Here is a 26,736-nt window from a genome sequence, read left to right as displayed (position 1 = left end):
TTCCCATCTTTAAGGACAATAAAGAGAGTAAATGCAAAACAAGATTTAGAAGCTGATTATTTGTTTTCCTGCTTGCTGATATTAGTCACAATTGAAATCAGCGATTTAAATCCCCCTGAAGAACCCTCCACAGGAGAAGCAGTGCTGACTCATTTCACATGAGATGGGACACTCAGGATCACGAAGAATGTTAGTTTGCTGATGTATGGCAGATACACTGGGACAGACACAAACGCATACTAGTATTTCATATTAAAAAAAGGCAAGAGGCTAAAATATATGCACGCACGTGCACATGTGAATGCGTGCCCTCATTCTGTTATCACGCTCGATCAGGACACAGACCTGCGTAGCAGCAGACTAGAAAGAGAAAGCTTTCGCAAAGACGTAATGGTCAGCAACTCTTGAGCGCTCAGGGCAGTTTTTCCAGATGCAGAAGCACCAGGACTGGCTCAGCAGCAGGTTTCTTGGCATAAGCACAGCACTGCGTGGTGAGAACTGCAGGGCTGGGGACATGAATGCGTGGTGATGTCTGACCGCTCGGGGTTAGCGTGGATCCTGCCAGGATTACGATAAGCCTTGCTAAATCTGTGCTGGGCACATGGTGACTCTGCACCATCCTCCGCCAGTGCTCCTAGTCCCAGGATGACAGTGACAAAACACCACTCAGGGCTGTCAAGCCGGGAGTTGCGCTGAGCTGGAAACAAGGAACGTGGGTGCTCTCACCGGACCCAAACTGCCTGGTCCTACCTACTTGGGAGTCTCTCCTACAGTGTCCTGTGGCACCTCCACCACCCAGGTTGTTCCCACGGGCTATAACAGCACAGACCTCCTCTTCCCTGCCCTGCAGAGCAACAAGGACAAGGGAAGCTGTGTTTCAAAAAGAAAAATACTTTTTTGTTCTATAGCAGAAACTGTGTTAGAAGGCTTCAGGGGACCTGCAGAAACTTGTGAAGTCATGGAGGTGATCCTCCAGTGAGAACAAAAGGAGGAGGGAAGTATCCATGGGGACACCACAAGCCATTTCTCAAGGCAGGAGGCTACACTACGGGGAAGAACCTCTCCTCTTCCCCTGTGCCACCCCCATACATACACTGAACTGCAGACGCATGGGGAGATGCAATCATGGTGGCTGCAGGAGCTGCCAAAGTGCTTTTTGGCTTAAGAAGCAAAGGACAAGTTTGAGGTTTGTTCTTCAATTGCTGCCTCATGCACTTAATGTAACGAGACAACGGAGAATAACTCATGTATATAGATATCAATGAGGTAATTAAAGCCTAGTTCTTCTCAGCCTGTTCCCCAACTCCACATAAAAGAATACACAAGTGCACAAACATCTAGGTTGAAAATACAACACCAAGCTCTAGCGTAAAACTCCCGTGCCTCACGGAGTACTGCTGGCTTTACTACGGACACGCTATGTATTAGTGGGTACTGATTGTGTTTGCACAATATTTCAATAAGCAGAGCCAACCAACATCACTTCCTCTATTTCTGCATAGAGTAATATATTTACAGGAACAGCCTTTTGAAACGTTCCAGTAAAATTAGCTTACTCATGGATATTTTTTTTTTAAACTAGAACAGAGAGCAGAAGGATAACATCATCATCAGGTTTTGTGCATAAATCAGCTGTATGATTACCACTGATATGTTGCAATAATGAATTGCCACTATATTTGGAGTTATGTGTCAGGTTATTAGAGACTACTAAAGTTCACAGGATCATAAAAAAAAAATAAGAATCTTCATTATTTCCTGGGAAATGACTTTCAGAAGCATGTACTGCACCTCCTTACCCAAAGCAGTACCCAAAATATTCCCGGAGGAGGTTTGTCTGTTTTATAAAAAACTCCAGTGACGATGCTTCCACAGCTTTCTCAAAGGCAAATGACTGCAGCACCAAAATACCCTTATCACTTGAACGCTTTCATAAATGTTTACCTAAGTCTTGCCACCTTCAAGTTAAGCCCTTTTCTTCTCGTCCTAACCCCAGCAGTCATGCCATACAGTTTATTCCCTTCCTCCCTGGAGGAACCTTCCACATACTTGAACGCTGCTATCATGTCTGTTACCGGCCTTCTCCCCTGTAGACTAAACAATCCCAATTCTTTCATCTTCTTTCCCAGGTCGTGTTTTCCAAATCTTTGATCATTTTCACTGCCTTCTCCCTGGACACCATCCAGCTGGCTCTTGACTACCTTATGCCCCAAACTAGATGTTGAGCCATTTCCAACATTGAGCGGAGTGGCCGGGTTATTTCCTGCCTTTTCTTTACACACCCCAGAACAGTGCTTTTTCGAAGGGCGGGGACGGGGAGGCTTTCTTCCTTGTATGACACCCATGGTCTCAGGTCTATCATTCCCGTCACTCTTAGATGCACCATCCTGCACAGATGGATCAGGCCTGGGAGGAGTTGAGCTGGGGCTCTTCCCCACAGGCTGCTCACGATGGAGCTGCAGAGTCGATGGAGCTCCAGGGTCGCCAGCTCCTGGGTCAGAGCCGAAGGAGGCAGGGGAGGGAAGGAAAAGCTGCCCACATAGCAGAGCACTGGCAACCCAGCTCCCAGGGGACAGGAGAGCAGGACACGCTGCAGGCTGGGTTTCTCTGGTGGTCTGGGAACCAGCTGTGATTTTTAACACCCTATTCAACTAAACCGGGCCAAACTGCCTTCAGCACAGCCCAACTCCAGCTCACAGACCTTCTTGTGTAGGACCACTATTGAGTCAGCCATTCCCCATCCCGTACCCTGAAACTGGTGTATTTCTATCCCTGTGCACCACTTCTAAGTTTGTATCCTGTCGTGTTTTTTTTTTCTCTCAAACTATTCCTCCAGTTAGCCTGGGCAGCTCTGAACTTTTATCCTGCTCTCCAAGGAGCCTGCAGCCCCCTCTCCATGCTTCTTATCCTATGTAAATTTAATAACTGCGCTCTCTGCTCCATCCGTCATTTCAATAATGAAAACAATGAGTATTACCACAGCCAGGACAGACCCCTGGGGAATCTCACTCACTCCAGTCTTGCAGTTTAACAGCAAACCATGAATAACTGCTTCGAATACTGCCTGGTGAAATTCTGTGCACCCACATTACAGACCAGCTGACCAGACACCCAGCCTGCTTCAAAGAAAGCCGTGTTAGAAAGCATCCAGAGCCCCCCATTAAAGAGGGAGTAATTTCTATCAGCCAGAGAAGTCCAATTACATTGTCATAGGCGCTGTTGGAAAGTCTTTGCTAAACACTGCCATAAAAATGTAATGTGTGCTGATAAGAGGAATAGGAGGGTTGATAACCAAGCCTTAGAATGACAGGAAGAACTTCAGCTGAACTGAGACAGCAGGAGCCTGACTTTGCTTCCAGCAAGAGAGAGGCTTGGAAAAAGCAAACTGAAACCCAGTATAAAAATGACAGGAATATTCAGGAATATTGTACCTGCCATCAACTGCTGCCGACTTACCAGCTAAAGAAGATACTATCACAGAGGTGTGCGTTTGGTTAGGGTTGGTTTTTTTTTAAAATAAAACCAAAACATTTTCTTAGCTCTTCCAGATGTTTCTTAAATTGCATTCCTTACCGCTCCCTAATAGACTGTCCTGCTCAGGGATCACAAACAAGCCAGCCAGACAGCGAAGACCATGGCTCCCAGAACCCAGATTAATGGTTTAATCAACCACTGAACGCATCACCAGCCCCACACCAGCCCTAGGAGAAGCAAGTGGCAGTGGCTGGTGCCTGAAACAGGGGGAAAGGGTAAGTTCCATGGAAAGTGAAAGGTGAGGCAGCTTTCCAATGCTGGCTCCCTCCGCTTGCCAAAATAGCAATGCCCTGCCCACGCCTCACTCACTCCGACTTCTGCGGAAGATGCGCTTGCTTCCCAGGAGAGTTTACTCTCGCAATGCAGATGTGCTTCACTGAGGCAATCGCGTTCTGTTGCGTAACGCAACCCGGAATTAAACAGTATATGCTATTTGGTGCATTTTTAAAATGTAAACCAGAAGTTACTGTGGAGCTCAGTCACACTGCCAAGAATGTTAACGCTATGATTTTAGCAGGGAAGAATATATCATATCCTCCCTCCTCCAACAGCTTACTCTTGAGCCGTAATTTTGCTAAATGCTTTTGTACTTGTCAGTAAAATACGAAGTCACACATCTCAGTGACTTTCATTTTGATATTCGGTGACTGTGGGTATCACCACCTCAGGACTTAATGCAGCCACACCAGCGGCACACACAGGGCAGCTTTGGAAGGAACCTGGCAGGTGACTGCACCGAGGCCCGCGGGCTTGAACCACTAACCTCATGTCCTACAAAACTGTGATAAAAAAAAAAAAAATAAAAAAAAATTGGGAACAGAACCAAGCATTTCCAGTCCCCTACATGAACCAGAAGGAACAACACCGCAGATGCTGAGGCATACTTTGAATAAAAATATACATACATTTAGATTCTTCTTATAGTTTCCAGGAGTTGCACAATGCCATTCCTCTTCAGAAGAATACAGGTCTTTTCTAAAATATATTATGCATAACCTAGTTTTCCACGGCGGAAAACTCACCAAGGGAATACCGTTTGCTCATACTAGAAACGTACCCCAGAATTACAGTAATTTATAGCCTCATTTTCATTGACAAAAGAAATAATATCATTCTCTTCTGACAAATATCAGTACACTGAAAAAGTAATGAATAAATGCCTATAAACAGGTATCAAATAAAGCAACTATCAATCACTGTTACAAAAATTTTAATTAAATCATACGTTAAGTAAAAAAAGACTGAAGTAAAACCAAGCCATATAATCTGAAATCAAAATAAAAATCTGTCTATCATGCCAAAGCAGAAAAACACAATTCAGAGCACTAAAATACCACAACCTGTTAAATGACCATTCATCCAATTGTTATTTGTAAAGCTCCAAGTATGCTAAACGAAGCCAAACACAGAGATTCAGCAAAGTACTTAGGCGTGTGCCAAAGTACCTCTATATTTTTAAAACATTTTTTATGTGACAGAGAGCTTAAAACTCCAGAACTATTCACGTACACCTCTACAACAATTTCTTTTTAAGAGACAGAAAATACTCAGAAAGCGATCTGCACTGTCCACATTTTAGCATTACAAATCAAACCAGCATTCAGCCTAAACTGAAATGCATATTTCTGGAGACACATCAGAAAGAACCCTGAGGATTAGGTCTAACACAAAAGGATGAGGGAGTTGCCTGCTGTCATCCTGCCAATTTTGCGGAACAGAAGGGTTAGCAAATGAGGCATGAAAAGATGTGAGCAAAGAAATTCATACCTGCAAAAAATACAGCAATATCATGTGTGCAACAAAATTACAGTAAGTAGTATCAGGCCCAATCACAAGAATTGCTGACCAGATAAAAGTCCTTTTGGCCTCAGCTGGAAATACTTAGCACCCTTAAGGCTAGTTAAACGTATAAGCCATCCTAATTTAATGCTATAAAAAATTAAGTTTGAATATTCAGCACTTAACTTTTTAAGGCTCTGACCTTCAGTCTGAACCAACAGTAAGGCACCAGCACTAGCTGAAGCTCTAGCTACATCAAGAAAATCTTCCTGTATGCCTCCATTTCTATCTGTTACCATAAAGTAAGGGATCTCTCTTTTTTTAATTCCTTATAGTGATAGTGACAGAAGTATCAAATATGCATATTTTACTGCTTTAGGGAAAGCCCAAAAACTCCTGGTTTGGGCTTTGAAAAATCTCTTATTAATGCAGATGGTGGCTTTCAGAGTGCAATGACAAAGGGAGAGCATTGTTCAAGTGTGTGGGTGCATGCACACATGTGTGCAGGGAAAGTGAAGAAGAAAAGGGCACACACTCTGTATTGTAATTCTGCAAACCTGAATACGGCAACCAAGCACTTTCAGTGCAGATGGACAGTCATGTTATGAAAATACACAGTTGACTCAATGCAAGGTGGGCTGACAGGTTTCATACGGCAAAGGCCACCCTCTGGGGGAGGGGAAAAGCTGAGGGGGGGATGAGGAGTTCCACACCTGCCTAGAGATACCTTAAAAGTAACTTTAATTAATCTGATACGTAAGATTAAAAAAAAAAAAAAAAAAGTAGGTAAAATAAATTAACTGCAGAAAAAAGGCTTAACTTACTGAGTAAGACACCACGTTAAGAGGTTTCCCCACTTTCCCTGCTGTAAAGCACTTCTGAAAAATTCAGCCACTGAGCTACTGCTTTTCTTGACCTTTTTGCTGAAAGAGAGCAGAGTAAAAACAGGAAAGAGCTAAAATGATATGCAATAAAGATGCTTCGCGTTAGGAAAGTCTTTTGAGTCACTGTTGCAAATTCATTCTGTGTCAGATTTGCCAATATAATGCTTGCTAAAGACTATCTATTAACAGCACCAGCAGTCAAAGCGCACGTATTGTCTCTCAGCTGTTGCAGCAACACCATACGCACCATAGGATGCAGCGATACAGCATTTGCATCTGTTGCTAGTTTTCCACACCCAAAAGCTCACTTCGCGTCTCATGATTAATTTATAATGCCCTGAGCCCCAAGGAGATTTGCTCCTCTGATTGCCCTTTTCTTAACAATAACGCAAATAAACATGGAAATAAATCTATTGTCTGAGGAACCCTTCCACTAATTTTGTTCTTTGATGGTTTGGTTGGTTTAGTATAGCTAGCAATCAAGAGTAGACTGGATCCTAGCTTAATATAGAGTGTGGTTAATCTTCCCTTTGCATAATGCTGGTACACTATGGCCCAAATACCAGAGATTTATTTGATGTGTACATGCTTTCAAGCATTAGTAAACAAGTTGCAGCCCATTATGAAAGAAGAGCAGATCCAAACAGTTGTGAAGCTCTTTACATGCTAGATTGACACTGGCAGTGCAATAATAGACTTACACCTGCATGTATACCAGCTTTGCAGTTTTGGAGACTATTTCACCAAGAAGTATCATTTTTAAAAATACCACTAAAAATATGGCTGAGATCACTTCCCATGTCCTAATGCACTATTGTCTGAAGCATGACAGAACTGGCAGAGAGAGAGGCACAGTCTTCTTTTTCTTTCTTTGATTGATTTTATTCCCCCTAACATAGCCAAAAAGAGGAAAAACATATACTAAAGCCTCACAAATGCATAGAGACATTAATTCTCATAAAAAACCCCAACAAGGTTCTCTCACTTCTCATTTCTTATTCTTCCATTACTTTAAAGAACATGCTACAGGAACATACAGAAGTACTCTATCAAATAGCACAGATTTTTTTTTACTTTACTACACCTATCAAATAAATTATCTTACATTCTGTAGGATAATAAAACATTTTTGCTTGTTGTTCCATGGACTAATTAAAAGAAATTGGTCCTTTAGAAGCTGGTCGTAAGAGAAAAATACTAATTTAAATAAAAATTATTGTTAATAGTGACGTTTCAAGCAACGGTACAGTGGAAGCACTTATGTGCACAAAAGTTACTTACATGTGGCAGTGTATTTTAACACACGCAGGCCAAACCACCCAAGCGGTACTGTGAGGTATCACTAAGCCATTCTCACAATATGGTGCATTTTTTCTACCAAGTAGAAGAAACATGATCCCACGCTCAGGCACTGGCTTTAGAGGACAGTACCTAATTCTTCGCCCTCTCGCACACATATATGCAATTTTCAGCAATCCTCCTTGTGTGTGTACTGACCCCCCACATAGGCTACAACTGGACATCACCAGTCACTTGCCATCTCTGGCCTAGATTTTATCCCGTTCTGTGCTGAACACTAACTTGAGATGACTCAGGAACAGCTGCCTGTTTTCTGCCCAATAATAAATGAAGAAGCCACAATGGAGATAAGGGAGAAAGTGGGGGCTGGAGGGGGAAAGACCTTTCAGACAGCAATTCAAAAATCTCCTCTACAGAGGTGTGGAAAACCTACGCTCCTGGAGCGAGCTCTTCGGATGCAGCCTCAAATCTTGTTGGCAACTATGGACGTAAAAGTATATGCCTGTGAAGGAGGTGCTGTGAGAACAAAAACATCAGTGACTGAGAGACGCCAGGATACCACAAAAAAGTAACACAGTAAGAACAGAGGATGCCAGTGTTTCAGATAAGCACTTATGGCCATGTTTACTTAAACTGTTCTGCTGAGTTGTTCCCATTTCAGGCAGAAAACTTTGATTTAAGGAAGAGACTTGCAGTTCTGTCTCCATTTTTTTTTTCCTTCAAAGCATGCAAGGACTTCCTTTTTCAAAACCAAATTAACAAAGTTTACATCCAAACCCTCTCAGTCCCAAAAATATCAAATCTGAACTCTATGAAAAGCAGCAGTTAGTGCAGCCAAATGCTCCAACATTATATTTAATAGCCTATAATATTTCTAATGTCCTACTGCCCGAAGTCTATGATCTGGAAAACCAGCCAAGCACACCCACCCAAGAGCAATGACCACTACAGCGAAGGCCCTGTTATGTCCCTTGGCTATAGGCCCTCAGCCACTGCTGGCATGACCAGATCAGGGGCTCTCCAGCTGCAGAGAGCAGGCACACAGACCACCTCTCTGACAGGAGGAAGCCTGAAACAAGGAGGCAAATTAAAAATTAAAGTTGTGCCAAGCATGTAAGCGTGGAGCTACTCTTTAAACCTTAAGGTCCTGCAGTTTTATGGGTGTGTTTTATTAGTTGATTTTACTGGACTCTCCTTCTCCTAGCCTACTGCTTCCCTCATATCACTTAGGGTTCCTCCCATTCGTTCCTACTTCACATCCTTCAGGCTGGAAGATTTCTCAGATCGCTTCCCCAGTCCAACTACTAATATACTCAGTGGAAAAACTCCCTTGACGCCAGTGGGAAACATCATAGGCATTTGCCCCCAGCTCAGGTATGAGCAGCCTGCCTACCCAGCAGTACTTCTCCGTAGTTGGCCTAAAGGATGCGCGGGAAAAGCATTTTGATGCAGATTTCACATCTGCTGGTCGTGACACTGGAAAATACAGTTCATGCTGTCTCCTGACAAAAAGCCACGATATGTGTTCTTCTATATAAGGCGTACATGTAGAAAAGTAAAAATATCTTTTCTAGTAAGTTATGCAAAGCAGAAACAGCCTCCTGGTACTATTACAGGCGACTGGAAGCTAAAATGATACTAATTACACAGTGCGCTTTTAACTCCAGCAAGGCTCCATGAGTCCTATCACGAAGAACATTGCTGAGCGAACCCCCCGGTGGGCACCTCCCTGCCACCACGCGTGGGCAAAGCCCACCAAAGCATCAGGGGAGCACAGCTAGGAAGGGCAGGCAGCAACCTGCCCCGTGGGCAGGACCTGCTGCTCCTCCTGTGGTACCCCGCACCATGGCACCGACAGGTGTGGGACAGGAGCAACGCCATCCTCATCCGAGCGAGAATTTACTCCCATACGCAGCACAACTCTGTGCTCCATCTCTGACTTTTCTAAGCATCAAACCTCCCGCTGAAGAGCATTTTTCCACTCTGACTGTTCAAGATTAAGCAAAGTTGCGGATGAGTCCGCAAGCTCATTCTGCGTTATCATGTCAGTGGGGTGCTGTGAATTGGCGACGCAGCAAGAGAGGCAGCACGCTCAGATATGAACCAGGCTGAACTTTCAGGACTGGTTTCTCTTCTTTCGGGCCCATCTACCGGGGGTGCAGTGGAATTTTTTAAAAAGTTGTCAGAGAAAGCACAAAAAAGGAAAAAAACGATTATTTGCATATATCTAAATAATGAAATGAGGGATTTTTCACTTCCACACTTCAGTATCTCAAAAATGGCCAGGGGACTATTATCATTTACTACAAGGTCTGACGAATGGATGGACTCTCAGATACACTGACAGTAACAATTTATTCCCAATCATAATGAAAACAAACAGAAAATATTTTACTCCAAAGGATGATTGTTTCAGCAAACACTCAAGTTCTCTGAAAATAGCCGTAACTACAACACTGCTCACAGAATGTTTGGTAACTTTACAGAAGTTGTTGTATGTTAAACGTTAATTTTAAAATAAATTCACTAAGCTACCCTACCATGTTTTCAAAGTCAGAAAGTTAAATTATCTTATTAGATCAATAAAGAATTTTGGCTATCAAAAAAACCTGCAGGTATATTCAAAGAGAAAGGCAGAGATATCAATCGACTGAGAATGCACAGAAAAGAAGCAGGAGAAATAATGTGAAAAAGGAAAAAAAATATAATTAATAATCTACAAAAAAACTCAGCACACCAAAAAGGTAACTGTGATCCCACTTAACCTGCGGAAAGGCTGAGCAGGCTTCCAGTCTTTTTTCCATTTGCACACTCCCTGAAGTTTTCCCAGTAAAAGTGAAGCCCTCCACAGAGCAACTGGGCGCTGGCTGAGAGCCAGCTTGCTTTCCCGAGCCACTGCCCCTCGGAGGCAGTCAACTGATTCACAGACCACAGTCACTGGGTCACTATTGCCACCACAGAGAACAAACTAAAAACCACCGTTACATTGCAAACCAATTAACCAACGTAACCAACACTGCTTTGCAGTACCCAACCTCCCGTGAAGACGGCAACGGTGTGCATGTTCCCCACAGTTAAGCCCGTGGGGTGCGGCACTGCTGGGTCCATAAGACCGTGCTGTGTCCAGTCACCCCAAAGGGGCAACGTTCCTAAGGGATGGAAAAATGTGGGTTATAGACATTACGCAACATTTGGGGTGTATTTAAACAAACTCCAAGCTTAGCAATTACTTGCCTTAATATTTTCTGGGTATCCTGAAACTTTACAGAAGGAGTGCAGGCAGCCCCCACATGCCTCATCCCTTTTTCTACCCCACGCCTCGGCTGCACCACCGGCACCAGGCACCCGCAAGCGCACACCCTCGGGATAAACCTGACCCTGCAGCAGGACGGAGCAGGGGAAAAACCTGCCACATCCCTCAGAGGCCCCACCTTTCACACTTTCAGACACAAGATGCCTAGGTGCTCCCATAACCCAGTCTCCGAAATGTCCCCCCGGGAAGGACAGACATCAATCAACTCTTGCAGGGTTTGAAGCCCTACTCCCAAGGGTTCACATCTGGCTCTGCCTAGAGGCCCAAATGGCTTTTTTCTCCTTGGGCAACTGATGCCAGGTGAAATATATCCAGATTAAACTAAATTACACTGTGATTTCACATGCGTGTCTCCCTAGCTACCACTTTTTCTAAAAGGCAGGGTAATAAACTGCACTGGGGGAGGCAGGGCATTTGGCTAACAGGCTTCGGTACTTCACGTGTATTAATGAACAGGACTGCAATAATGTTAAGATTAAGAAAACTTTCTGGGTCACAGTCCTGACTGTAAGGTTTTAAAACCACTAGCTGGGAAACCCACTCCCCAGCTGGCTAATGATTCAGCTTTGAAAGCAAATATTTAATAATTACTTAGTAAAGGGAAGTTGTGGACAGTTACACCCTGGGGTATTTCCAGAAATGACAAGTATTTTAAAATGCAAATTCACAAATTCTGCAGCATACGTAATTTGAATATCTAGTGTACATCCTGGCCACATACCATATTACTAGCAAATTCCACAGTGCAAACAGCTTTTCCAAGACTACGTATATCCCCAGTGACACATTAGAATGTAGTTTCAAACAATAACAGAAAGATAAAAGCATGTTGTGTATACAGCATGCTTCGGAGCAGGTACCATATGCTCTGTCAATAATCTATGGATTAATAGGGCCCTGATGTACAATAATACATTGGCCACTCACAACTCCATGGAAGATTATTCCATTCACCATGAAAATTAGCTGAGGATTAGGCGTATGTCACAATTTTTCATTCATATTTTTAAGTTGGTCATCTCTAAGATACTACTGTTGGGGTTTAGGGGTTTTTTTATTAATCTTATTCTTTAAAGGCCTGATCCTAATTCCATTAATTTGCACTAACATCAAGGGAGCAGGTTCAGACACGAAATCAGAAGATTAATGTTATCTTAACAATTTACTTCTGTGTCCCTAAGAGCAACTATACCAGAGTATTAAAAAAGACGAAAGATTCATGTAAACTATTATCCTACCACTGACAGCAGATGTAGCTGATACTTTGGGAAACAGTTGAAGAAAGAGAGCAAGTACGGGATGTAAAAAAAAAAAGTAATCTGTATCGGTATGATTACTCCCAGTTTGGGCTGTGTTTCTGGGTAGTTCAAAATCAAGATGCTTTTCTAAATCTCAGCGTTCAGAACAGGCAGTGAAATAGATCTATATAATCATCCGCAACAGCTACCCATCTTGTAGCAGGCCAAGGTCTCCTGAGTATTTTATTTTCTTGGTTTTTATTTAGAACAGAGGTCTGGATAGTCAGGTGAATAGCTGGCCACAAAATAAAATGTCATTTACTAGCTACAACCTAACCTGAGGTGTGAGAGATTCACCTTCCACTCTTTGTAGCTCGAGAGGCTCTCTGTACAATCATCAGCATTTGTGCCCGGGCAAAATGACTTCAAAATAATAACAAACTGGAATGCTTCCAGGGCAACATTTTCCATCCGCTCTGTACGTGCTGTGAATCACCTCACAAACAGCACAGCCCTGGAGAGTAAGATCTCCACGTGTAACTATCTTGTCCAGGTCTCCTTACTGAAAATGAGATTTTCCCTAATGAGTTCAAAAACTCAGGCAGGCTGAAACACCACTGGCATCACCCGAGGGTCAGGAGTCTGCCCGGTTCGTATATGCACAGCAGCGGCGGCGGGTATTTGCATTTCTTAATCTAAGTGCTGTTGTTTCACCCTTTGGACAGCAATGCTGACGACTGTCAAGGACCCGGGATTCTCCAGCATGCCCCTGCAAAAGGTACCTGAGAGGGGCTGTACCTGTGTCGGCTACCACCGCTGAGACACAAAGGCATTGCCATGGTTCTAGCGACCTGCCCGATTTCTCCTCCTCCTCACAGTGGGTGACACACAGCTAAAGGGAGCTGCTTACGCTTGGCAAAGCAGAATGGTGCCACTCTGGCATAAATATGTTGCAGCACCTACAACTACCAGTATATCAGTATTTCAGAAGATAAACTGTATTTTGGGTTTGTTCGTTTGTTTTTTTAAATACATATCTATCTTTTTAAATTGGCTGGTAAGCAGTTTGCGCAGAGAGGAGTATTATACAGTGCAAAAGTATGCTAAAATTGCATTTGCGTTCTAAAGATAAAAGCTACTATTAATCACATCAGAAAATAAGAGAGTCTGAAAGTGCAAGATATATTTTTGAAGGGAAAAAGAAGTCACAAGCACCAAAACACTTTCAGAAAGGAGGCTGACAAACTTTCCCTTCCTGTCTGCCCCCCTCCCACCCCCCCCCAAAAAAAAAAAACCACCGTCCTTTAACTAGCTTGCACATAGCTAAACAGCTAGAATCAAACTGGCACAACCTACACCGGCAGTACAATGCCAAAAATGTGCTCTACCTGTCCCGTGATAAGGAATTCTGGAAAGCAGTGTACCTATCTATCAGCACTATCACCAGCTAAGCGATTTACCAAATCGTGTATGTAACAACGTAATTGCCAAAAGCTATCAAGAGCTTTATCAGCAGCAGGGTACCATCCACAACACCGCCGCACTACACCGGAGCGACAGAACAGAAATCCTACGGTGGGCTTGGCTTTGACTGGCCTCTTCTGTTTGCGAAGTGCAGTTATCATTAGTGATTTTTCACCGGTCTCCATCTTTACTTTACATCCTCTTTGGATGAAGTTTGTTACACTGCGAACGCAAAGAGGCAACGGCCCTTGGGCTCCATCACGTAGGCAGGCTGCAACTTACTGTGTATTTGTATGTGAAGTGCTGTGTTCTCCTGATCTCACTTTTATAAGAACCAGGCAAGCTATAATGAACTTACAGTAAGGGACTGTGCACACAGATCATCTGCACACAGCCATGGGGAGACCAAGCTTGCTTGTTTAAAAAAAAAAAAAAAAAAAGAAAAGGTAGGTCTCTCTTTATTAAAGTAACCCATAGCCAAATCTTGACATTACAGAAGGTAACTTACAATATATCTCAAGCAAGTTTGAGAATGGACAGTAAAAACTATACATCCCCATGCGTCTTTTCTTGAACCCAGATACACTCATACATTTGTACATGTGAATCCAAAACACTCTGTAGCCCTGTGCTATTAACCTTTTTGAGACAGTCTTCAACAAATAGCAAATGGGGGAGGAAGGGGGAAGACAGAAATGACAGAAAGTAATCTCTTTGCTTCCAACTTTACCTCTATAGGGATATTCCCAAAACTGGATATGAAGTGTCGAATCCTGAAAGGTAATTTTGCCCCAGATTTCATAAGGCATTCTTTCAACCTATCTGAAAGGCTTTAAAACTTTTCTGTCTTTATCTGATCAAAATGCTGCCCTTCCTCCTGCAGTCCTGGCATTCTTTGTGGTGAGACTGTTTCAGTATCAATATTAATATTTAAATGTCAAGTTTGTGACACTACATTTCCTGTGCTATTTAAAGCATTCAGAACAATTATTATCCGTGAAATATTAAACAGTAAATTTTTTGCTACCTGCTTACAATTTCAGCAGCCCTAGCTGTGACAGAACAGCACTTACACCAGTCACATGCAATTTTACATAGAGATGTACTGTTCAGCTTTTCTAGCAGTACTCATACATTTCCCCAAATTGGCTTTTGTTGTTTTTAGCACAGCTACACATTTATTCTTTTTCCGGAGCACAAATGAGCCCTGAATATCAACTGAATTTACAGTATTTATTATTTCAGACTTTTGTTCCACATCTATTCCCTAACTGATAGCAACTTTAAAATATAGTGAACCGAGGTTTGGGTTTTTTCCCTTGTATTTATGGAATAGTATTTCTTTCCTTTATCATTTCTACTGCTCTTAAAAAAAGAATCTTTCATTTTTGCCTTTTTTTTTTCCTGTTTCAGTACTCAGTTGAATCTCTTTCTTTTGTAATTATCTATACTGTGGTTACATCGTTGGCTATAAGGGGTATTTTTATTATAACATGTAGGTGTCTTTAAAAGCAACATACATTAGAGCTGCACAGCTGAGAATGCACAGAACTGCCACTCCTTCCTACCAAGCTGCCAAAGTTTTGGAGAAGTTTTCATATAACAGCACAAACTGAAAATAATGAATGACTATTGCTGTATACACAAAGGTGCATGTTGATTAGATAGATACATTTTTCTCTTTGTCAAAGAACAGCTTTATGAGGAACGCACAAAACCGATGTTGAGTATTCCATTATCAGATAACACTACAAGCTACAGACCAAGATGAAATACCCCAAGTAGCTCAAGGAAAGCTTTATTTTCAGTGTATGGCTTGATCATGCTATAAAGTACTTCAGTATCATTGTGCAGGTCTGTAACTTCCACTGTTCTCCCCTCTGAAACTGGCGCCTGACTTCAGAATGTGCATGCTTCTTTCAGTCTTCATTAACTTCACTCCAAATTTGAGCCAAAGGGGTCTGATCCCAACACTCCCAAAGTCAACAGGAGGAACGCCAGTGGGAACAGGGCCTAAAACAACGTCTACAGTAGTCAACAACTCCGAATTATATAATTGCTTGCTAATATCTCTATACTGACAGGTCATCAACATTTCCATTATAATCCTTGTACTTTGGGACATCTGTATGTTGGATGCTATCCATACTTCTCTCCAGCCAGCTGAAAGGAATTGTTTTTGAGCAACACAAGGCACCTCCCCTCTCCTCCAGAGACCTGCAGACAACTAACGGAACCCTCATTTTTCACACAAATCAACAGGATCCTACCATCTTAGGCTGAAAGTGGGTTTACCTGCTTTGCTACAATGTGCTTTTGCCAGGTCATAAAAGGAAGCTTTGGTTTTGTTTCAGGAAATCAAGGACTACCAGCTATTTCATGTAGTATGTCATGATGTGAAATAATCAGGGCTAGAAATGCAACAATGAGGTTTAAACAACAGCTCATGAATAACGTGCCCTGAGATTTTTCATCATTCTGTTTACACTGCATTGAGAGTTATAAATGAAGTAATAAACAGCAAAATCCAGGCTGCCAAAATAAGCAGTCTGCCAGAAATGCTTTTTAAAAAATAACAGGAGTAATACTAACATCACGATCGGTATTCTTCCCACTCCAATCTGCAAAACCACCCTTGAATTTGATCTCTTGTTGCACCCAGAAGGACAGCTATGTTTGTCTATGGAGCCATCGCACTATTGTAGCTGAACTCATTATTTTAAAGCCTTTGAAGTACCTTGAGCATGACAGAAGACACAGAAAAACAAGTTCCATTCGACAACATGCAATTCATACTAATGTTAATTAATTCACATTCACAACATAAGCCGAAGCTGTTTCAAAATACCCATTATGGTATATTCTGAGAACATGTACTAGGAGCAAAACACAAAACTTGGCTTAGTTTAACCAATCCACCAACACAACTTTATGCATCTTTCTAAAATGAGCCCGAGTCTTCCTTCTCCTTCCTGCTCCTGGAAGGATGCTAGTATTAGGCCCACCAAACTGCACTGATCAAGAATCAGCTCTAAAAGTAATTCTTTTCCTTTCTGCAGAAATCAGTTGTTAAGGGGACCAATATTAACAGTTTTTAGGAGCAATGTCGGTAAAACGTGAGAATTGCTTCATGCCCTAGTTGAAAGGTCTCACTGAAGGAATGTTGCCCTGAGCTTTTACATCAAAATGTGATTATTCCTTCTCTTGCCCATCCAGGACTCCTCCTCATTTACTCCATCTACTTCGAGCCTCCCCAGGCACCTGGAAGCCGAACCACACGATGGACAGGCATTTGCAAAATGGTTCTACCACCGCTCCCCCCTGAATTTTCAACCACTTGCCCATGTAAGATATAGCCCTGCTGAAGAGAACTTGCTCTGAGACCCTGGAGCACTCTGCTCTGCAGAAGCTGGGCCAGAAACAGTATGACAGACTCCAGTTGACATAGCACTAGCTAGGTGAGGTGAACCCTACATGAAGGCTCGTAGCAGGCTCTTTCTCCAGGGCCAAAGCTTCTCAGTGTTTTGGCTGAGGTACAAACACACAGGTTTTATACACTTATGTTGACAGGTGAACAGCTTTGCTCTCAGTAGTAACCACGATTTCTTTTGAAGTCCTGAACTGAAGTTAAGAGATGACCCAGGTCAGTATTGACACATCACACACCACAGCCTTTCTCAAACAACAGAAGAAGAAGAAGAGAAAAAAAACCAGCAAAAAAAAAGCCCAGCTACAGAGTAAACCCCACTTACACACGCCACAAAAGCTCTTATTTTCCATGCCCATCCAAGAACACAAATTGTCCAAAGACTGAATACAGGCTCTCCACAAAGGACCTCTGAGCCTGTCAGAGTGTCTCAGCTCCCCGCCGGCTCTGAATAACTGGGCACTTGCACGTAACAAAACTGCCCTCAGCCAGCTACGGCAACACACTTAACATGCGATGAAAAGACGCTGACGTCTGGGTACTTACCTGTTCAGGTCTCTGTAAAGCAAAAACTTTAAAACGCGAAAACTTTACTGGTAGGAGGGGAAAACAGCGGCTACAACTGCAACAAAGAGCCTGCAATCCCATGCTGAATGACTGCCAGCGAGGAGGAGTCCCAGTTTAAGGCATCGGAACCACTTTGGAAGGCTGTTGTCCTGTCCGATTACAGCCCTGCTGAAAGGGCAAGGCTTCCGAGCAGCACGCACGCAGCAGACGAGACGCGGGGCTCCCCTGCGCAGCCGGCAGAAGCTGCACATCTGAACCCCAGCACGTACTCTGCAAACAGGTCCTGGTTGCCTACTCGCCCTCCAAACGTGCCTCCGAGCCCCACCGCCACGAAAATAACAGCCGTGTATCAGTGAAACCGTAGTCCGCCAGCAGTGGCCACAACACCTGCTTAAACTCCCTCCGAAATGAACCGGCCCATAAGAAATTTTAAGGACCAAGTGAAGGACGCGGTAAAACTCCCATCAGAAAAAAAATAGTAAGGGCAGTGTCTCTCCGGAAAAAAAAGGGACAATTTGGCATTTGCAGTGTGTACAAGATGTCTTCATACACTTTCCTGATTCCTTGCCAGTAACTATTCAAAAAAGACCACTTAACAAGCAAACAGGTCTTCAGCACAACAAATAATAAAAAAAGAGAGCAAAGCTTGTGCTATTTAAATATCATGAAACATTCTGCTAATCATGCACAGATGGAAGTACAGACGCTTCTGCCAGACGCCTTGTTCAGAAACTTTGCTCTATTTTTAATTATTTGATGCACAGAGGACCTGTTTGCTGATTAAAAGGGCACTGCCTTTAAAAGGACTCCATCAATATGGAGTCTAGTCTTGTTTTTAATGGAAGATTTAAAAAGTAGTAACTCCTACCTCTGAGCTCCCTGCACCCATTTTTATGATCTTGCAAGCACGTGGTTGCTTTTTTTTTCAGAAGTTTCTCTCACCTTGGGAAACTGTCTAGGTATGGGAAAGTGAAACTAACTATATGCAAGCTATTGTTTAAATACACTGAGGAAATCCATTTGGAAAATGTGTATTTTTCCCTAATATCCTTTAGTTGGGTTTTTTTTTTTGGTGTTACTTATAACAAGACGGGGTTATCAATTTTCAGATAAAGGCATTATTTTTGACAGTTCTCCTTCCAGTCAAAAGGCTAGTTTTTTGAGAAAACGTACCATCTCCAAAATTATAAACCAAAATACTTATTGGGGTTTTTTTTAAATCTACTATAACCACATTATCATTCCAATAGTCAGTTCTTGGCAAAAACACAACAATACACAAAGAAAAAAAAAAACCTTTCATTTTTTCATTTCATACCTCTGTGAACTCATTCAGTGGTACGGTGCTTCATTCCTGTACTTCTCCATAGCAGTCCAGGAATTTTTCCCTCACTGAAGAGCCTCACTCAAAATGCATACCATGTTCAATTTCTTTTCTTTTTCTGAATGAAGTGCTTTTCAAACATTCTTTTTTGGTTTAGCTTACATTTTATCTCGAAAGTTTTGCAACTTCCTACTACAGAACTTTGCCACTGGAGCAGAATCACAGAATCACAAAATCATGGCATGAAAACGACTGGAAATCCAAGGAAAACTGTCCAAGCTGTTAATTTTGTCTCACCAGTATGACACATGAAAATTACATTCCATTTTTAAAGCTAACTAATGTTAACAATTTGAAGTACTGCTATTAACACAGTAAAAGAATCCTTTGATTAGCAGACCATACAATACGATAATAAAAGTGACCCCATTATCTCCTGAACAAATGACCCAAAGGGGGTGGCTCCCATCTCATGCTGAGGCACAGATAAAACAGCTGATCTTTTCTTTTTACACTGGTAGCATGTAATATTATACAAACCCATATATGCAACTGATTTGCTAGAGACCAGCTGACAAGCCTGAAAAGCAAGATGCCTGCTGAAGAGACACTGCAGCTGGAAGCCAGGGAAGACTGGCAGGGGCAAGCAGGACTGAAAATCCAATGTTTGGCCAGGGAAGCAGGCACCCACAGTGAAGCTGCAGAGAAGAAATAAAGGGGTTTTTCCCAGGAGGAGAAGGGGATGGCTGTATGGAGGGCAAGGCTTGTCCAGACAGATCATCAGGGTTGCAAAGCTCAGAATCCAGCTATGACTAATGAGGAAGGAAAAGCAGTAGATGAAACAACATTCAAATTTGCAGTTCTGCATAAAATTTCCAAGGTATTGAAACCCTCTGAGCAGAAATGGATTTTAGAAACATAGAAACACACACAAAAATCATGCCGAAGAAAGGGCCAACACACCATCAAAGTATCGTGCAAGTAACAAACCTGGTGAGGGAGCTGTACAAGTAGGTCAGATACGCAGCAGCGAGAACTGCTGAGCATGGGAGAATCTCAGTAGAGAAGGGGGTGAGGAGAAAAATTAATTGGCAAGCAATAAAAGAATAAAGTCTGGAAAAGGTTAAAAGGGGACAGAAGGATGAAGAGCACAATACTGCTCGGACTATATAAAGATTAGCCTAGTTCACCAACACGTCCACCTGAGGCACGGGAAGAAGACCAATCACATTTTTACCGAGAAACAGTTTTCATTCCCTTTTCACTTGTAGGAAATGCTCAACTGCTGCAGCACCAACCAAGCAGTCTCTGATCAGCAATGCTGACCTGCCGGCCACAGCTCCAAGTCCAGAGGGCCCCGACACCCCACGGAGACCCCAGGCCAGCTCCCATGCTCCGTCGCACCACATTCACACCCAGGTGGCTCCATCTACACCATCCAAATAAAGTAACGGAGCTGGGAACCAGAGCCCTTATTCCACCGCTGCCTTTGGCTGTCTGAGCGCCCCGGCGCAAGGCACGACACGCACAGTTCACGTGAAACGAGATAAGGAGCAGAAAAACCTGGTTGCTGCAGCCCAGGCTGGTTTCACAGAGACACTCTGGCTGAGTTGTACAAACAGCAGCAAACGCCGCAGCCAGCCAGCTGACAGCTCAGATGAACGCGCTTCATAGCAGAGCTGCACGCCTAGCAGAAGTGTGTCTTAGTTTGCATTTCTCCCATTCCACACAGCCAACGTGACATTCAACAAGTTCGACTCCTTAGGTAACAGGGGCGTACTTGACTGCTGCTGTTCAGCGTATCTCAGATGCTTACTATAAACCTTCTACCCACCTCAATTTTCCTTAGGGCCCTTTCTGGCTGTACTGTAAGAGATAACATCTGGATAGCAGTGTCAGGTAACAAATGCCACACTTCCATTCAGGAATTACTTCAGTTCACTCAGTCGCTATGCACCATATTGCCCCTGAATTTGCCGCTGAGCTGCAACCAAAATACACTGGCAGTGACCAACAAATGGTAGGATGCACCCATGCCGGCTTGTATCATTCCCATAGCCGAAGGCCAGGCACTGGGACTGAGTTATTCTGTCAGCTTATGCAAACATGGAACAACATAGAGATTTTTATTCCTTCTTCCATCCTTCCATTATTGTAGTATCACATATATTTTAAGTCAATATATAATATACATGCACGCTATCCAAACACACAGTGCAATTTTAAACTATAGATTATTGATCCATAAGATGCATCATCATCTTCTTTCACCATAAAATAGAACACAGACCTCAAAACATGTTACAGAGACAGCACTGCCGTGTCACTTATCTCCCCACAATTTAATTAATCAACTGTCAAGTTCACAAAGGAAATCACAAGTGATTTTCAAGACTGTGTCATCAACAACAAAAATATCAGGCCAGATCACAGCAGAGATCCAAGAAAATTTAGCAAGGCCGATAAATAGGAAACCTGAAACTCATCCTTGATTCAAAGAGGAGACAGACAAGACCTAAGCAGACAGGTGAAGCAGCTTCTCAGTTCTGCAGGCTAGGAAATGCAAAGGCAAAGCATTTGCCCAGATCCACTTGTTCATCTTTGGCTATTCCATCAGCAAACATGGCTGACAGAAGACTCATTCTAACACAGGCCAGGGCAGACGGTGGGGAAAAAGGGAGAGAGAATCCAGAGGAAAGAAATACCAAGTCTGGCATGTATTAGTTCTCTCATTTGTAAAAAAGTAGGGGGGAAGGTACCATTTTATCTGGATGTCAGGGAGACAACAGCAGTTATCGGCCAAGAAACCTCCACCGTATGTTAATAAGTTGGGGTTGGCTTGTTTTAAATCGGCTGCTCACATCTTAAGACATTATTATGCAATTAAAAACTTGCACTAGCTGAAAGATCATTTCACAACATTCATACAGGAGTCTTTTACTTGCATACTTATTGATAGAAATCCCAGTACTGGTGTGTCTGGGGCCAAACATTTTACTCAAAAGTTCAATCTTAAAGACAAGCAACATTGCCTCCCCTTGCTGAGGGAAGAAAATACCTTGGACCAAATCTGTACATCCTTAGGCACAATCTCTTCTGAAATCGTAGGCAATGCTGCCCGAGTAGAGCCCCAGTCTTTGGGGAAATGTTGCTAAGCCCCAAAGAGGAAGGTGAAGAGAGAGTGGTTTGGACAATTCACAGGTGGACAACCTCCACTGCAACCTTTCAGCTCTGAGCAGGCATTTGAAGATAGCTGTGTAACAACTCTTTGGCTGCCTCTCTAAAATGAACCCAACACTAGGGCTTGGGATGCAGGTCCCTCCACAACAGCCATAATGGTTTGTAGAAGGATCTGTCAAGGTGCAACTCCCAGGCATCCAAGCAAACCTTTCAGATCACAGGTGGGCCATTCTGTTCACGGTCAGTTTTCTGATTCTTATGGGGGATCTGTGTTTTCACCAATACCTATACAACGCTACTTGAGATACCTTGAGTCGTTAAAAAAATGTAAATAGGAAAAAAAAAAATTTTTATAAAAGGAAAAAAAATGGTTAAATGACTTTCTGTTGGGTTTTACTTGATTTTACTATGCTCCCTACTTATTGCATTTTATAAAATGCAAAATTTTATCTATCTTACCCTCTTGCATCTTGGCTTTAAAAATGTGACACGTTCTGCAGCAGAAAATATCCAAGACGCAAAATAGAACTTATTTTTTGTATTAAGTGAATTTTAAAAATAATCACCCAAGCTACAGCAAACATGCAGATAGAAAGTAATTGTGTTCGTATTTGAATTCTGTACTTCAAGCCACCTTTGATCAACTTGATTAATATTCCTTTCAAAAGATTTTATAGCTGGTGTACTTCATGAACACAATTAAAGTAGATTAATCTGTTCTGAATTCTATGTTTCATAAAATTACTGTTCCTCTGATTAATTTTACAAAAAACACATGTAACTATGTACAAATGCATTTTTCTCATTGATAAAACAAGCCTGTGACACAGCTTCCAGTACTGGCCAAGAGATATCATTGTGAACATCTAATAAATCAGCAAGCCTGATGATGCAACGTCATGTGAGCTAATACACAAAATACTACACTCCCTATTCAAGTAGAAGAAAAAAACAGCCCAATCCTGAGCTTATAGCACTGAATCAGCTAAAATGCAGTTCTTCAGGCAGTCCAAAGCCACCAGACAGTCCAAGTGACCGTAGCTGATCCACAAACCTTCCTCCACTGAAGTCAATAATGAAATTTTAATCGGATTCAATAGCATGGTTTCACACAGTTGAATTTGAGAGACACTGGGTCTGAACAGGATCCATCTGACCCCTGGTCTGCAGGAGAGACTTACTTTGACCTTACCAGGACTGCCACGGGCAGACTGATGTCACTTCACCCCATAAATCCCCTCGCCTGGCACTGTAGCTAAGCGCCGCTGAACTCAGGTACCCTCTAGGAACACTGCAATGTTGTAATTAGCAGTGAGACTTGTAATGTATTCCCCTGCCAGAAACAAGGGTTGCTGTGGCCGCTAGAGTAAAAGAATGTGAAAAGGGACTGGGAAAGAATAAAGACAGACAGGTAACAGCAGAGAAAACACAGTGATCACTTAAGTATCTCACACTAAAACAACACAACAACACACAACAGTACACCAGTTACAGCTGGACTGTCAAACAGTTATTACAAGAAAACAGTAATTTTTTTTTTTAAGAATAAAATTTCCTTTAAAATGGATTATTTCAGCATAGGGGAGAAACAATACACAGAAGATACCTCTGACACAAGCTTCTACTTCCTAATGTCTAAATTGTGTTAGGTTCCGTTTTGATTTTTGGAGAAATTATGTATTTAACATCCTGTTTGCAGTGCAACGGTAATCTAAACCCCTCTTTTATTTTTTGGCACATGCTGCACATCGCTCATGTTAAGCTTACCGTTAACTGTGAACTGTTAACATGTCTTAGTGTGGTTTCAATGTTCCTATGGCAAGGCTAAACAGCATTTAGAAAACAATGATATCCCCAAGCCCGCACTGTAGTTTCTGAAGCACAGATTAAGCACGGTATTCTGCTCAACAAGCTCATCAGTGTTAAGTAACTCATCAGAAAATAAAGAGGGAATTATCAAATGGGAATTGCCAAGTAATTAGTTCTCTGAAGCAGATGACATACAACTGTTAAAGGGAGGGGCTTCCCTGTTAGTCATATGTCAGAGTAGAGCCTACTAATCTGTAAATAAAAATGCATTACATATGATTAGTGCTATGGGTTTTTAACCGCTAGTGGTACACGGAGAACAAACTTACAACTTCTTTTAGTACAATGCTCCACTAGGAATTTTTTTTTTCTCTTGCATACTGTGAATTTTCAAACTATTCTGGATCTACTTGCTGTCAGACTATCTGGGGAAAGCTGTGAACATGGCAGAGTACCAGGGAGGGGATGTGCTCAGGGGCTAAAGAGGAGGAGAAATGCTTTTAGTATCATATTAATTTGAAAAATCACTCTCTACTCAGATACTACACATGGCACTGAAAAGGAACTGCACCAATGAGAAAACATTCACTAGCATAAAAATTCTAAGCACAGTAAAGGAGGATTAAGCCTGCTTTTTGTAATTATCCTTCTCCATTAAAGCCTAACTTTCTTTTAAGTAGCTGGCCTCACAGAAACGTTGAATTTACAAAACTACAAGGGCGTGAAGACGTGTGGGTACCTGACAAACAAAATGTGGTAACAGTCACAACCACACTCCGATATGAGCGAGAAACACTTTGACATTTGTACTTTTTATAGAGCAAAGAGCGACTCAATAAATCCTTAAGTCGGGTTTTCACCTAGTCCCAAAGCGAGATGATCACTGCTAAGTACCTGACCAGAAAATAAAGAAGGAATTATTAAACTTGGGGGTTGCCTCCATCGCAGTATCTCACCACAAGAAACCCTTCAGCTAATACACTCGAATCCAGACGCTGCCGCCTGGGCTCAATTCCAACCACAAGCATACCCCTGGTACCGAGGAACGTCAGAACCCACCGGCACGTCCCTGCCCAGCACACACGTCCGAGGGAGAGGGCAGGAGGAGGGCACACACAGACGCTGGGGCCGATACACACAACTGCACATCACACCTAATCATCTCACTACCTTCAGCCCTCGGTGCGTAGTTCTCCATCTCGCTAACACTTACTCAAACATCTGAAAGCCCATACTTCAAAGCAACGCTAATGAGTTACAGTGCGTGGGACAGCAAGTCTCTTACTCCATTTGGAGATAAACCTTTTGAAAACAGAAGTTGGAAGGTGAATCCAACCTCAGGTCTTGGTTTATATCGCATTGTGGTTTTATGTAGACTAATTACTATCCAATTATACCTAGGTTCACATCTCCATTTCACTTGTGCTCTTAATACGTTCAAGATCTCCATCCCATACGTTCTTTTAGCTCTACAGCTATTGTAGGCCTTACTAAACAGCATGAGAGGGAGGAAATAAAACCGGCTAGGATAAAAGGACACTGACACGGCAATCAAAAGGCCACCATTGGACCATAGAGACAGATTAGCTCTTTTTATGTTCACTACGAAGTATTTTAAAAGGACAGATTATTGTCCATTTGTAGAGAGCAATAGCCAGAAGTCTGCATAAAACAGAAATTACGTCTTACGTAAAAAAAAAAGCCATGTTAGGTAGTGTACAGACATACTTACGGAAGATTCAGTAAAAAAAAATTCTTACAAACGGGCTGTGTCTGCAAATTCAACCCAATACTATAATATGATTAATAGATATCAAGTGACTCGACAGTGGAAAAGATTAAAAACAACTCTTTAGTTGTTAAAATGTCCAGTGTCTCGTGCAAAATCCTCTCAACACAGCTGTTTAAAAGAAGGCATTGAATCATTTGCCTACGTGGAAGGAGGCAGGGCATGCTCTGAACAAATAACAATAACCCTTGTTTTTTTAGAGCAGGCTAAAATTAACTAGAGTCATGATTTTAAAAAAAAAAAAAAAAAAGAAAAAAGCTGTATCTATTTTTTTTATCTATTTATTTTTACTAATCCTGGTGTCCTTAATCAGGCAAGATGCTTAGCAGACTCTGCAAGAATGCTGCTTGAACTGGAAGGGTAAGCACGCCTGGAGCTCACACACAGCAGTGACATTACTCCCTGAAGCCATGTGATTCCTCATGCAAGTAATGCCATGAAGGCACGTGTATGTATGTCCATTAGTAAGGCTTCCGAGACTTGATTTTGCATGCCTTCAAACGCACCTGATGTTCGGTCCCTCTGACAGACTCTGTGGTAATAACCCAGGTCTGACTAAAATGGAGCAGGGCTGTTGCCACCTTCACCCCGAAACAAACGTGAAAGCCGGAAAAGATGATGGGTCTTAGCATGCGATGCTGTGTCTTGAGCTGTGAAACCTATCTGTGGCTGCTCGCTGCATGGTGCCGGGTCACGTTTCTTTCACGTGTTACTACTGTGAGCTCTCCCGTGTTACATCCAGTGACAGAGAGGACGTTCGTAAGCAGGCAGTCTCTACCCCACTAACTTTTATTTCACTTACTTAGCTTTACAGTGGGCCTGATTTTGACCGATCCCTAGAGAAAATGAGAACTAACTAGTGAGGCCAACAGGGGTACCCCGAACTCGGTGACTAAGCGTTCAACAACAAGAAAAGAAGCCCAAACAAATCTGATATAAGGTCCACAAAACCAACACTATACCTCAAGCTGCACTGGTACAGAAAAAGCAGCATACTACTGTATATTCCTGTCATGCCTCTGCACCGGACTTAACTAGCTTACTTTTTTTACCCAAAATGTTTGCTTAACATGTAATAAATTCTTTCTCATGTAATCGCAGGAAATGCCAGATGCTAAAATATTCAAGG

General features: G+C 42.4%; 1 protein-coding gene across 21 annotated transcripts in view; it reads right to left on the bottom strand.

Moving 5' to 3' along the window:
- Positions 1–26,736, bottom strand: part of ATXN1 (ataxin 1) — a 372,412-nt gene that overhangs the window by 186,224 nt on the left and 159,452 nt on the right. For 4 of the 21 annotated variants that reach the window (XM_054193108.1, XM_054193098.1, XM_054193109.1 and 1 more), the window contains one exon: positions 6,138–6,236. The exons of 15 other annotated variants lie outside the window; for them this stretch is intronic. The gene's annotated coding sequence lies outside the window, so the exon portion shown is untranslated. Of the gene's footprint in view, positions 1–750; positions 773–6,137; positions 6,237–6,898; positions 7,393–26,736 lie in introns of those variants that run through there. 2 more of the 21 variants (XM_054193115.1, XM_054193102.1) reach the window with 2 other exon arrangements.

Source organism: Rissa tridactyla, chromosome 2, assembly GCF_028500815.1.
Source record: "Rissa tridactyla isolate bRisTri1 chromosome 2, bRisTri1.patW.cur.20221130, whole genome shotgun sequence".
Lineage (NCBI taxonomy): Eukaryota > Metazoa > Chordata > Aves > Charadriiformes > Laridae > Rissa > Rissa tridactyla.
This window is presented reverse-complemented; position numbering and strand designations above follow the sequence as displayed.